Source organism: Balaenoptera musculus, chromosome 6 (assembly GCF_009873245.2).
Source record: "Balaenoptera musculus isolate JJ_BM4_2016_0621 chromosome 6, mBalMus1.pri.v3, whole genome shotgun sequence".
Classification (NCBI taxonomy): domain Eukaryota; kingdom Metazoa; phylum Chordata; class Mammalia; order Artiodactyla; family Balaenopteridae; genus Balaenoptera; species Balaenoptera musculus.
In genome coordinates this window covers 105,766,558-105,780,411 of record NC_045790.1, presented here as the reverse complement: position 1 = coordinate 105,780,411, position 13,854 = coordinate 105,766,558, and the positions used below count along the sequence as shown (strand labels likewise).

Genomic DNA, 13,854 nt, shown 5'->3' with positions numbered 1-13,854 from the left:
AATTTGGGAAACCAAAAATTTATATCCGTAGTTAATGCTCTTTGCTCACTCCTAAAATTTGAAAATAATTCAGATGTGAAAATACTGATTTTGTGCATTTTAATTTATCACCACAGTTTTCCATGTTGTTTTTCTCCCAAAGGTGGGATTAATTCTTGATTCATGTCATTGTTTCCAAGTAATGAACACATCTACAAGATAGAGTGATTTGATTTGATTTGTTTTTACTTCTGAGATTTGGGGAGCCTAATGTTCAACTTCCCTGTATCCTTTTGGAAGGTTTTCAAGATTTCTGTCAACTGACTATCATTTTCAAGGGTGTATAATTTATCTTACTAGGGAGATTCTTCTATTTTCCTGTCCTTATTTCACTTTGAATTTTCCTTTAGAACTCTTCTTTTTTCATTATTGAAGAAATGGAAACTTTATTATATTTGGGTACCAGCTAATTATGTATAGCACATTCTCAGTGTTCATGAGCTTAGCGTTAGACAGGCGCTATCAGTTCCTGTTAGTAGGAGTGTAAATTGGTCAAACTAAAAAAATTATCAGAAATGTAGTTAGTGATTTCTGTATAAATATGTTCACTACAGTATTATTTATAATAGAAAATAACTGGAAACCACCTGGATATCTAAAAAAAAGTCATTTTTACAGACTTTAAAAAATGCTTATAAGGGAACAAATTAGAATATAAAATTGTATATAAAGAATTGATTCCATTGTATATGAACTACACCAAGATACTAATAAGAATTTTCTCTGTAAGTGGGGTTATAGGTGACAAATTTTCTTTACATTTTTTTTATTCAAATTTTCTATATAGATCAGGTGTTACGAATATAATGACAAAAACTCCTGGTATTTTAAAAATCACTAATAGATAACTACAAAACAAGACTAGAGGGAAATTTATTGACAGTGGTTATCTTTAGATAGTGGGATGATGAATAACTTTTTTTTAGATTATGAATAACTTTTTGTCTTCATATTTTTTGTGCTTCTCAGTCTATCTTCAGTAAGCATACTATTTTTATAAGATGAAAAAATAAGTTATTTTATAAAGTATATCACTATAGTCAACCAGGAATTTTCTTTCAGAGACATTTCTTTCTCTATGAGACTTCCATAATGATCTTTAGGGGAAAGACATACTTTCTTTGCCCTGCTTGATGGCTATGGTAGACTTGAGAATCCAAATCTTTTTTTTTTTGGCTGTGTTGGGTCTTTGTTGCTTGCGCGCAGGCTTTCTCTAGTTGTGGTGAGCGGGGGCTACTCTTCATTGCGGTGCGTGGGCTTCTCATTGGGGTGGCTCCTCTTTTTGCGGAGCAGGGGCTCTAGGGCACGCGCGGGCTTCAGTAGTTGCAGCACATGGGCTCAGTAGTTGTGGCGCACGGGCTTAGTTGCTCCGTGGCATGTGGGATCTTCCCGGACCAGGGATCAAACCCGTGTCCCCTGCATTGGCAGGCGGATTCTTAACCACTGCACCACCAGGGAAGTCCCTCCAAATTTTAGTTACGTTTCTTCTATACAATTTCTGATTAAATAAACTGAAATAGTAATACTGCTGGAGATAAAGTGCTCTACCTTTTGAAATCTGTGTGAGTGCAGTGATCCATTTCACCATTAACATCCCAACTTCAAAGTATTTTTCTCACAGTATTTTTCTCATAGTATTCTTGCTATCTTGTGTTTAGCATATACAGCCAGAAACTTTTCAATAATCAGAAGTAGCAGTTCATCCATTAGTGGATCTTACTCTGCTTAGCTCTTAATATCTGAAATAAATATTTTAGATATACATAAGCCTTTGAAACCTGTTATTTTTTTTAAAACTAGAGTGATTCTCATATACATGGATATAAAAGCAAAATGGATAATAGTAATATCCACTATTTGTAAAACTTTAGCTATGTTTGTCAAACATTTGTGGTATTCCAGGCACTATGCTAGACACTGACAAACATATTTTTCACAGCAGTTCTTTGAAGTAGTATTATTTTCCCTTTTTTCTCCTAGAGGAGGTATCTAAGGTTCAGAGAGGCAGATTTGTCTTGGGTCACGCAGTCGGTGAGTGCTTAAGCTGAGACTGGATTCCAATCTTTGTGACTACGATGCTGAAGGACAGGACCTTTGTCTTGTTTGCTATTGTATATTCAGTGCCTACAACAACGCTTGGCATATACTAAGCATTCAACAGATAGCCTTTGAAAGAATGAACTATATACCTAGAAGCTTTTAAGTGGCCAAGCAGAAGAGATTGTCTGTTCTAGTAATATAGGATTATACATAGAAGTGAGCCTGATAAAATGTAATGCTATTAGAAAGCCAAATGGAGATACTTCTAACAAAATCTAGGTCATAGTAACAGATGACCAGATTGGGAGCCTCCTTTTTGATTTAACTGTCTAATTTGTTCGGAGTACATTTGCCAGCTCTCTTTTCCACTTGACTTTGATATTCAGTGAACAAAGGAAAAGCAAAATACACGTGATATTGGGTCCTTGCTGGTGGGGAAAAAAAATCTGTGTGGAAACCCAAGTTCTGTAAGTGTCAAGGAACCAGAATGGGAATTTCTTGATTGGGATTTAGGTACTGGGAGCCTCAGATTCTGTGGAGATAACATTGTGCCATTGTGGTATATGGAGATACTTTATTGTTAACAGCAACTTCTTATATAGTCCTATGACAACAAAGACTAAATTCCAATTGGAAGAGAGGTTAATATTTAGATACCTCATAGACATGGTACTAGTTTGTACGATAAATTGTTACAGAAGTCCGGTTGTGACTCTAGCCCTAACCCTGCCTTCTTTTCATGTTTATCATCCATGTCTGAAATATTCTTGGTTGCTAAGAGCTAGCTGAGTCATGGGTTGAGTACTAGCTAGCTGTGTGGTCATGATGTCATAGCATGCGCCATTAAAGGAAATGGTAAGTGCTAAGACTTTAGTCTTAGGGAAGGGAGTGAAGGAAATATGTATCACATCTAATGCTTCAGTGTATCACGGTCTGCTCCTGGATTGTTTTTCAGTGTTCAGACACCCTTAACTCTTTCTCCTCCAGAAATTTTCTTGTTTTTAATCATCACCTATCAAAAGGAGACTGAATTTTTGTATGAGATAGTGGTTCGCCACAGATCTGAGTAATGGTCACTGTGAAACCAAAACCACCCTATGTTTGTTTGAAGGTGTTGGGTTGGCCAAAAATTTCGTTCGGTTTTTCCTGTAAGATGGTTCTAGTAGTGCTTAGTTGTCTTTAACCTCATTCGAAACGATTTTGTTAGATTGTATTGTGACAGCTTTTGTATCAGCGTGCATTTAAAAAAACAGCTTGTCAAAATTGAATTTTTATGTAGCCATTTTAATATTGAAGATGGAAGAAAAAAGCAACATTTTCAGCATATTATGCTTTATTATTTTAAGAAAGGTAAAAATGCAGCTGAAACGCAAAAAAAGATTTGTGCATTGTGTGGAGAAGGTGCTGTGACTGATCGAACGTGTTAGAAGTGGTTTGCGCAGTTTTATGCTGGAGATTTCTCGCTGGACGATGCTCCACGGTCGGGTAGACCAGTTGAAGTTGATCAAATTGAGACATTAATTGAGAACAATCAACGTTATACCACGCGGGAGATAGCCGACATACTCAAAATATCCAATTCGAGCATTGAAAACCATTTGCACCAGCTTGGTTATGTCAATTGCTTTGATGTTTGGGTTCCACATGAGTTAAGCAAAAAAACCCTTTTTGACCATATTTCCACATGCAATTCTCTACTTAAACATAAGAAAAACATTCCGTTTTTAAAACCAGTTGTGACGGGTGATGAAAAGCGAATAGTGTACAATAATGTGGAACAGAAGAGATTGTGGGGCAAGAGAAATGAACCACCACCAACCACACCAAAGGCTGGTCTTCATCCAAAGAAGGTGATGTTTTGTATATGGTGGGATTGGAAGGGAGTCCTCTATTATGAGCTCCTTCTGGAAAACCAAACGATGAATTCCAACAAGTACTGCTCCCAATGAGACCAACTGAAAGCAGCACCCGATGAAGAGCATCTGGAATTAGTCAACAGAAAATGCATAATCTTCCATCAGGATAACACAAGACCGCATGTTTCTTTGATGACCAGGCAAAAACTGTTACAGCTGGCTGGAAAGTTCTGATTCATCCGCCGTATTCACCAGACATTGCACCTTCGGATTTCCATTTATTTTGGTCTTTACAAAATTCTCTCTTTTTCTTAATTTTTAAATTTGTTGTTTTTAAAAATGTTTATTTATTTGGTTGCGCCGGGTCTTAGTTGCGGCAGGCGGGCTCATTAGTTGTGGCTTGCCAGCTCCTTAGTTGAGGCATGCGAACTCTTCGTTGCGGCACGCATGTGGGATCTAGTTCCCTGACCAGAGATTGAACCTGGGCCCCTGCATTGGGAGTGCGGAGACTTAACCACTGCGCCACCAGGGAAATCCCACAAAATTCTCTTAATGGAAAAAATTTCAATTCCGTGGAAGACTGTAAAAGGCACCTGGAACAGTTCTTTGCTCAAAAAGATTAAAAAGTTTTGGGAAGATGGAATTACAAAGTTGCCTGAAAAATGGCAGAAGGTAGTGGAACAAAACGGTGAATACGTTGTTCAATAAAGTTCTTGGTGAAAATGAAAAATGTCTTTTATTTTTATTTAAGAAACCGAAGAACTTTTTGGCCAACCCAGTATTTTGTTTCCATAATGGCTTGAAATCCATTAAGGTCTTGTAGTTTAGCATCTCTCTTTGCTTGAATCAAACGGAGCTGAGGGTGTACCTTCTTTCATATTCTTATGAACTATGTTAGTTCAGCTTCGAAGGATGGCACGGCAGTTTCTCCAAATCATTGGATCCATTCTCAAAGTTTCTGAACTCAGATCCCCACCATTTTTTAAATGAGATGGCCTCTAGCCATGGTTATCTCAGTTAATAGCTTATCATCTCCAAGAGGGCAGCTTCTGTATCTATTTTGTTCATCATTCAACCTGGGTCTAGCACTGTGCTTGGTAAGTATTTGAATACCCTCTTGCAAATCGAAATTGCTATCTGTCATTTAGCCTCCAGTATAGATACGTTTTTTGGACCACCACTGGTAACAAAGACTTGGAAGTGACTTTGTTAAAAATCGCCTAGGTAGATAGTGGCAGAGCTAAAATTTCATGTCATATCTAATCCAGCCAGTTTCTGGGATTATGAACCTACCTTTTCAGATTTTACACTGTACCACATTATCTCCCCTATATGTTGTTCTGCTGTTTGCTTTGGAAAATCTCTTGCCTTTCATACTCTGAAAAGATTTTGTGGCATGTTCAACATTTTTCAGTTATTTGGCATCATCATTAAGAAACACCTACTTTTTCTAGTTTCTGCTAGATTACTTTCAACTTTAAAATGAGTGTACAGATGTAGTACAGATCTTGCCTAGGAACTCCTTCTATGGCTTTGGTTTTATTTTATTTTTTAAAATTTTTATTGGAGTATAGTTGATTTACAATGTTGTGTTAGTTTCAAGTGTATGGCTTTGATTTTAAAAGACATGAATTTTCTTTCCCATACCTGCAGGAGGCTATTTTAATTTCTTAGTCATAGGTAATATTAGAATTTTCATGTTTCTGTTTTAATCACCAAGAAGAATTAGTAGAAAGCTTATTCCAAAAAAGTCTCCAGGAAATATTATTTCTTAATTTAAGAAAATGATTCTTATACACGTAATAGCATTAAATTAGTATCAGTATTAAATACACCTCATGATATTAAAATCTGATGTTCCACCTCACTTTTCAAATGATAATTTTCCTATATTCATTCAATCAGTTCATCTAATATTTCTGTTTCTAAGACTTTGTGAGATTCTTTGTGCAGTGTTGACAGCTTTCATCTTCATGTTTGTTTTAATTAAAATTTAAACAGAGAATGGCCTGTGCTGTAAATCAGCCTGGAACCCTTCTATTTCCATTCTCTGTGTTTGGGAAGAGTCTCAGACAATGAATTGAACCTCAAGCCCTTATTGTGTTTTCACAGAATTGACATTTCCAAGGTGTTTTCCAATGTGCCAGGAGCAGTTCAAGATCTTTTATATATATGATCCTTGAACCTTAAAACGACTGTCAGGAAGGCATTAATATTTGTGGTTTATACATGAGAAGTCTGAGACAAAGAGAGGAAGTGACTTATTCAGGATCACATAGTAAATAAGTGGCAGAGCCAGGATTCCAACCCATGTCCACTTGACCCTAAGACCCAGTTTCTTGCGCCTAGCAGGCATAGGATGGGTTGAGAATGCATCCAAATTGAAGGACCTCATATTCATGTTTATCATGTCTGATTATTTGATGGTAGATTTGGAGGTTGACATGTAGTCATAACACTGAATACCATTCTGGAACATTTTAATTACTCTGGCCACTGCTACCTGTCTGCCGTTACCATCTTAATATTCTTCATAACCTTTATTACAGACCAAGGAAAAAAATGAAACCTTTGTTTTCAAAATGCCTTTTTAGACATCTCTCAAGTATCGTAGTGCTAGCTACCTTGTCTTGTCATTGTATTTTTTGCTTAGAGATCACTTTCTTTCATGTCTAGCTGGATGTGCAGTTGAAAACAGGTGTTCTGGATATAAATATGCTCTAGATCAGTACTGTCCAATAGAACTTCCTGCAGTTGGAAATGTCCAGTTTCTGCATTGTCCAGTATAATAGCCACTAGTTATGTGGAGCTGTTGAGTGCTTGAAATGTAGCTAGTGCAACTGTGGAACCAAATTCTGAATTTTATTTAATTTTGACTAATTTAAATTCAAATAAAAATAGCCACATGTGATTATAGCACAGTTTGAGGTAGTAATTGATTCTTGTGTTTGATGAGTAATAGAATTTGAGGAAATACAATAATTAGTAGTTTAAAAGTTGCTGATTGGTTTTCCAGCAGCATAAAATTTGGCATGTGTTTATCCTAAAGCCATAGGACCAAATAGAGTAGAACAGTTCATATTTCCAAAGCACTTTTTGATTATTCATGATCTCATTTGATGAGTATTTCAGGTATGATATCATTTGGGACTTGTGTTTGCTAATGGATCACAGAAGAACAAAACCATTTACAGCTTTCTTGTGCAGGGGCTACTCCTGTTGAAATGGACACCATTCTGGCCCCTTGATGCTCAGGTTGAGGCTTGAGGGCCTGGACAGGAACCCATGTACTGTTTTCCACTGCTTATTGAGACTGGAGAATTATCCCTCTCCCCTCACCTAGAATGTCCATTAATTTCATTTTTTATATCTAAAGAGAGGGAAGTAGAGACAGTTTCTAAATTTAGCCAGGGAGCTATAATAATTTGATAACCAACAAAAGAAAATTTAGTTTTCCTTTCTAATATTTCAAAATAAATCCTCAGGGCTTTGATTTTAGTTCTTTGTTTTGGAAAGTACAACCCAGAACTCAGAAATGTTCTGTGTAAGATTCGTTTTTAAATTGATATGTGTTTTTTGAAGAAACTTTTGATGGAATTAAATAGTAGATTTCATATGATATTTTGAAGAAAAATTCATTTCCCTGGAGTCTTGATAGATTTGGTTTCATTTTGATTGTCTGGCCTTATGAAATAATTTGTAAAATATATTAATTTTATTGTAAAATATATTAATTTTATTATATGTTACTAAGTAGCATATTTTTCTCTGTCATTTTAGTTGTAAAATGCTCCTCTCCTTTCTATCAGAGCTCACCACTAATCGACTCTGGGTGCTTTTGATTTTTCTGACTATGCCAAGGCATTGAATGAAGTTCGCTGTAGTGAGAAAAGAGAGCACATGGAACTCGTGACTTTATATACTCCAACAATAGAGCTTTTATGACATTGGAGGTGGTTAAAAATGCTAGAAGTAGCTCTTAAACATGGCATCACTGTGTTGCCTTTTTTTTTTTTTTTTTTGTATTCTTAGAGCTGCCAGGAGTGCATCGGGCCTGTAATTTCCTGTTCTCTGAATCCCCCATCTTTCTGCAGCTCCAAGCTTTGTGTCCCACAGCCTGTGACTCTGTGCTAACAAATCGCTATTGTCCAGTGGGGCGAATGGTGGCTGGAACTAAAGAATTGCTGTCTGGTTTCTATTCAAATCCAGGTAGTGAGATATATGAATGGACTTTTCGAATCGTCATGTGAATAACGTCTGCTCGGCATGAAGGCTCAGAGCCACACTAGGAAAGATTAACTCCTGGGCTGACCACTAACATCTTTTGTAGTAGGAGGTAGAAACATTCCCAAGTATCATTTTATTCACACTTAATTTTCCATTTCATCTTCCAAAAGTAGACTTAGCCATTCAACTATTTGGCTACTTTTCTCTTAAGTTTTAGTGTTTCTGTTGATAATATGGAAGTTTGGGAAAATGCTAAGTTGTTTTTCGCTTAGAACACTATTTTTTTCTGTCAAAAGTTTTCTACCTTACATTTATAATGGCATAAAGTTATCTTTATAGCATACATGCAAAAATGAGAGAGAGGGAGCTGCTTTTTCCAAGAAACCAACCCTTTAAAATGCTTTCCAACCATTGAAGGGAAAAATCTCCTTTTTTTCAGAGCATCCTACTTATTTGCATTTTTTTCCTCCCAAAGCACAAATTTATACAGAGAAAATAGAAACAACTTAAAATGCGATGTATTAACCAAACAAACAAGCCTCCTTCAAATTAGGAACCAACTTAAGCATTTGTAAGTATAGCACAATCAGGATTTTAAAAATTAGATTTGGAAGCTTGACTATAATTCATAATTCTCATTATCCTTAGAAAATTGTTATATTATCTTTCTCCTGTATACCTGAAAAAATGTCCACAGGCTTAAAGGGCCATGCTTTTTACATTCCTTCCATATTGCAGGTACTGTGGAACGGGAGAGCCTTTTATGTTTCTTTTTGTCTTAAACTCAGACAGCTTTGTAAGCAGTAGTGTGTAGATTACAAGAGTTAGACAAAAGCAGGCGCGACTGAGAAGAGTTGAGGGGGGGAGAGCTTGGGGCACTTCCTGTCACTCAACACATTCCAGATCACTAAAAAATTTCCACACCCTCTGCATTCCCTTTTGCCCACCCCAGATCCCAGTATTTTCTGATTACATATGTTGTGGTATTTATCACACTCCTCGCTATCACTGGGCTCTGGCAAGACTGCTTCAGAGGAGATGCATTCCTTTAGATTGCACAAAGCATAGCTGGGAAAATGGCTGGCAGTTTCAGAATCTAGTCACGATCGCACGCATGAGCACCTCACACATCCATGCCCCTTTCCCCCCTCTCCCGCCCCTGCAGCTGGCTGACCTGTCTCACCCACTGCTGGCCTATCGAACGGCCAGGACTGTCTGGTTTTGGCTCATGCCTTTGTCCATGTCTGGCTTAGTTCCTCTCTGTCTACGCTTGCCTCTACCCCCACCGCCCCAGGCAGCACAAGTGTTTGGCCACACAAAACTACAGATAGAAAAAAGGTGGTAAAAACTTCAAACTTTGCTAGATTCTCCAACAGTTTATTCTTTTGTTTATTCACTTTCTCTCTTCTTTAATACTTCGTTTTAAGAAAACAAATACAAAATTAATTATCTAAAGGCAAAGAATGCAAAGCAACCTTTGTGTTCCTTATAATAACTGACTTCATAACTCTCTCCAGCTGCGTTATGGGGTGTGTATAAAAAGCTTCTGTTCTGAGAACAAAGGAGCACGTGCAGAAATGAGACTAAAAAATCCACTGACAGTATTTCACCACACAAATTACTTAAAAGATTTTAGTCAAGCCTCTCAACAGATTCAATGTTAAAATGGTTTTTAGTTAAAAAAAAAAAAAAATTGAAAGTGCTTACCCAGTAAAAGAACCGAAGTAGTCCTGAACTGTTACGTAAGACTTTTTACAGTTGGATCTTTGTCAAAAGGGGGTGGGGGTGATGGGAGAAAGCAGCAACAACAATCAAAAAAGTTCGAGCTGCTGTGGCTTAGAGGACAACTTCTCTGTTTCCAGATAGGATTCTTGCTGTAGAAATGGAACTCCCAGCCAGCACAGCATCCTGTCCCGGTAGAGAAATGAGTTTGTCAGTAAAAAAAAATTAGATACTGGAACCCAGACTAGATGAGGTATTGAACCGCGCCAGATTTCCTTGCAGCCCTGTCTGCTCAGCTCGCATTGAACTATATATGACCCAGATGATGGACAGAAGCACATTCAGTCATGTGCACACTGGAAGAAAGCGGATTTGCTGGTCCCTGGCAGTGCAGGGGTTTGTCTTCTGATTGGGCTGTGCCCTGATCAGTGAAATGTGAAGCCCTCACCATTCAGAGGCCGTAATTCAGGACTGGCAGTTTGAGTGTCTGGCTGCCTCTAGTCACTGAGAGAGACTTTGAAGGTGTTGCTTTTGTTTGGTGGCATTACCCACTCAGAGGTTACTTACACCTATGTACTAGTATTAGGAGCAATGCTAGCCTTCCTGAAATGCAAGAAGGAAGCCGACTTTGCCTGAATTCTGTCATCTTATTGTTGATGAACTTTGCTCTAACTTAACCCAATTATTTGATTTGAGAATTTTTGTGACCTTAACCAAGGCCCATGTCCAGACCACACCCTGGCCGTGATTTTGTGGGTTTGATAAGGTAAAAATAAAGGTAGCATTTGACTTTGAAGCTTCCTAGATGCTACAAATCGCTCTTAATGAAAATTGGATGGATGGACAGCAGAGAAGTTAAGTTTTGGATTCTGGAGTCTTTGAATGTGCTAGGAAGAAGCTTTATCTCTTATCGCCTTTGTGAAGCTGTCACTCTTATCCTAGTCCTTAGTCACATAGGGGACTGCTGGGGGGAAGCTACCAAAGTATAGGATCCCATTGAACTGTGACATAGCCTTTATGCAAGATAGCCACAGTCTACTCTCTCTAGTCTGTCTGAACTAGGGTCCTTGGGATTATTTCCTGTCTTTCTGGGCCACTAGGAAATGAGGCCATTATTTGGACTGTCGGTTGTGACATTTTTGTTTAGTATATGAAAGTTGCTTTGTTTAACGCAAATTAACACTGTTTTTTAAAAATTTGAAGCAATAAAGGAATTAGCTTATATAATCCTAAAGTGGTGTTCAGACATATAAATACTTTGGTTCATTTTCTGCCTCTCTTTCACTTGTGGAAATAAATCCATGGTCAGTGTATAGCGCCTGTCTATTTTGCTGTAAATTCTGGGTTTGGATGTTTAAGTATTTGTAATTTCTTAGATGTTACACAGCATCCTGCATATGGGGACTGCCCAGGAATTTTTCTCTTGTCTTAACCTGGAGAAGCTGGGTTGATATGCTATGGGATATAACAATGATCAAAGTCAGAAAAGAAGGGATGCACACCCTCTCTTTTCTGTAAACTACAGAACAATCATTCCTTTTTTTCTTTAAATTGTGGTAAAATATACGTAAAGTAAAATTTACCATTTTAACGTCTGTAGTCTGTAGCATTAGGTACATTCACATTGTTGTATAATCATCCCCACTACCTATCTCCAGAATATTTTTATTTCCCCAAACTGAAACTCTGTACCTAACATTAACTTCTTATTCCTTCCTCCCCCAGCCCCTGGCAACCACCATTCTTTCTGTCTCTATGAATTTGACTATTCAAGATACCTCATAGAAGTAGAATCATACAGTACTTGTCTTTTTGTGATTGGGTTACTTCACTTAGCTTAATGTCCTCTAGGGTCATTCATGTTGTAGCATGTGTCAGAATTTCCTTCCTTTTTAAGATTGAATAATATTCCGTTCCTTTGTACGTATAGACCACATTTTGTTTATCCTTTCATCTGTCGATGGACACTTAGTTGCTCACACCTTTTGGCTATTAAGACAATCATTCTTGACCATTCTTCTTGTAATCTTGTGGGGGCATCTTTACAGAGCTGTTCTGACCCATCTTAAAAGCTATTCCATTTTATCAGTTGGAAGGGTTTTGGTATGCCTTTTAACTTTAGAGACTAACTAGGCCCTAATATCAGATTTGCTAGAGAAGGGCAGATTCTTTCCAGCCGTCTTGGATGAGACTTAAAACATAATTCTTCTCTATTTATTTTTTATGGGTTTATCTTTTCCTATTACACTGTGAGCTCTTCCTGGGCAAGGACTGTAGTAAATTCCTTTTGAATTGTGCCTGTGCCTCTTGTTTAGGAGGTAGACATCAATAAAAATTAGTTGGAAAAAAAAGTGAATTAATGAATAATAATAGAATAATAGCTAATTTTATTGGATTTTTATTATAGGCAAGACACTGTGACAGATGTTTTATATACATTGTTTAATTTTCAAAACAACTCTGAGATAAGTATTGTTATATTCATTTAATAGATAACTTGTTCAGGACCTCACAGCATGTAAAAGATACAACTGAGATTTGAACCCTTGTCTCTTTTGGCTCCAGAGCCATTATGCAAACTCCATAGTGAGGTGATGATCAGTGGGTTTGGAAGCAGGAGATTAAGGCTAAGCATTGATTCCAAATCAGAGATTCTTTCATTAGGCATCAGGAGCTATAGCCCTGTGATAGAGATGGTTCATGAGTGGATACTCAGAGGAAAGCTTTGCACGTTATAGATCTTTAGCTGAACAACCCCTTGTTGAACTCAGTTCACAGATATTCCTGTGTATGTATATAAATTCTCTTTCTTAGGTTATTTTGAAAGTGCAGGTAAATGAATGCACTAGAACGAATGCATCGATGTTCCTCTTACATATATGAATGATACTGTTCTAGGTGCTAGGGTGAGTCAAGAATAAACCAGAACAGATTCTTATGGATCTTGCATGCTAGTGAGGAGACAGAAAAATAAGTTTACAAAGTAATATAAAGTAAAACAGGAAACCATGCTATGAGGAAAATAAAATAGGGTAATGTGATGATGGACAATGCCTTGGGGGTAGATTTGGATGAGGGACTCCTTAAATGAGGAAATACCCAGGAATGCTTCTCTGAGGAAGTAAAATATACAAGCTGAGAGCCAAACGATGACAAGAAGAATCCTAGAGGATAAAGAGCTAAAAGAAGTGTGATCTGAGCAACGAGAACGAGATATGAGTTCTAAGATAGGATTGAGTTTGGTGTGTTTGAGGAGCAGAAAGAGTAGCATGGCTAAAGTGGAGTGAATGCAGGTAGGAGATAATGTTGGAGAGGTAGGATGGGATCCTGTCATGTAGGGCCTTGTGAGCTGTGATAAGAAATTTGGATTTTTCCCCAAAGGTAGGAGATTGGAAGGTTTTAAGCAGAAGAGTCCTCCTGACACTACCTTTTTTTTTTTTTTAATTAAATTAAATTAATTTATTTATTTATTTTGGGCTGCTCTGGGAGGCATGCGGGATCTTAGTTCCCGTGCCCCCTGCAGTGGAAGCACAGAGTCCTAACCACTGGACTGCCAGTGAATTCCCCTGACACTACCTTTAACTGGAGTCCTTCCCAAGCTGGAGACTTTGCCAAGGCTTTCACATGTTAGTGGCCAGCTCTAGGTGTCCTAGCAGAATGATACTTCTTTTACAAGAATGCTGGGGCAACCATTGGTTTCATTGCTCTTTCCACATCAAAGAGGGCTCATTCAACAGGAGTCTCTTGTTGTTTTCACAACATCACTGTTGTGTGGATAGGGTTTTGTATGCTGGTTTTCTGTATTAATTTAGGCTAAAATTCAGTTCTTAATTAGACCTGATCTTTCTGTGTCAGTAACTTTGAAGGACGTGTTCTTGGCAGTTGATGATGGCTGTTTCATTTATATGATATACTTAAGGGCATACTGATGGGAATCTGAAATTGACAAGTAAAGAGGAACTTTCCCAGT

The 13,854-nt window shown here is 37.6% G+C and overlaps 1 protein-coding gene and 1 long non-coding RNA gene across 4 annotated transcripts in view; one reads left to right on the top strand and one right to left on the bottom strand.

Annotated features, from left to right (window-relative positions):
• Nucleotides 1–10,347, bottom strand: part of LOC118896670 — a 38,473-nt gene extending 28,126 nt beyond the window's left edge. Inside the window, exon 1 of the long non-coding RNA XR_005020239.1 lies at nt 9,870–10,347. This is a non-coding gene — a long non-coding RNA (uncharacterized LOC118896670). The remainder of the gene's footprint in view (nt 1–9,869) is intronic.
• Nucleotides 1–13,854, top strand: part of NR6A1 (nuclear receptor subfamily 6 group A member 1) — a 211,771-nt gene that overhangs the window by 84,270 nt on the left and 113,647 nt on the right. The window lies entirely within an intron of this gene.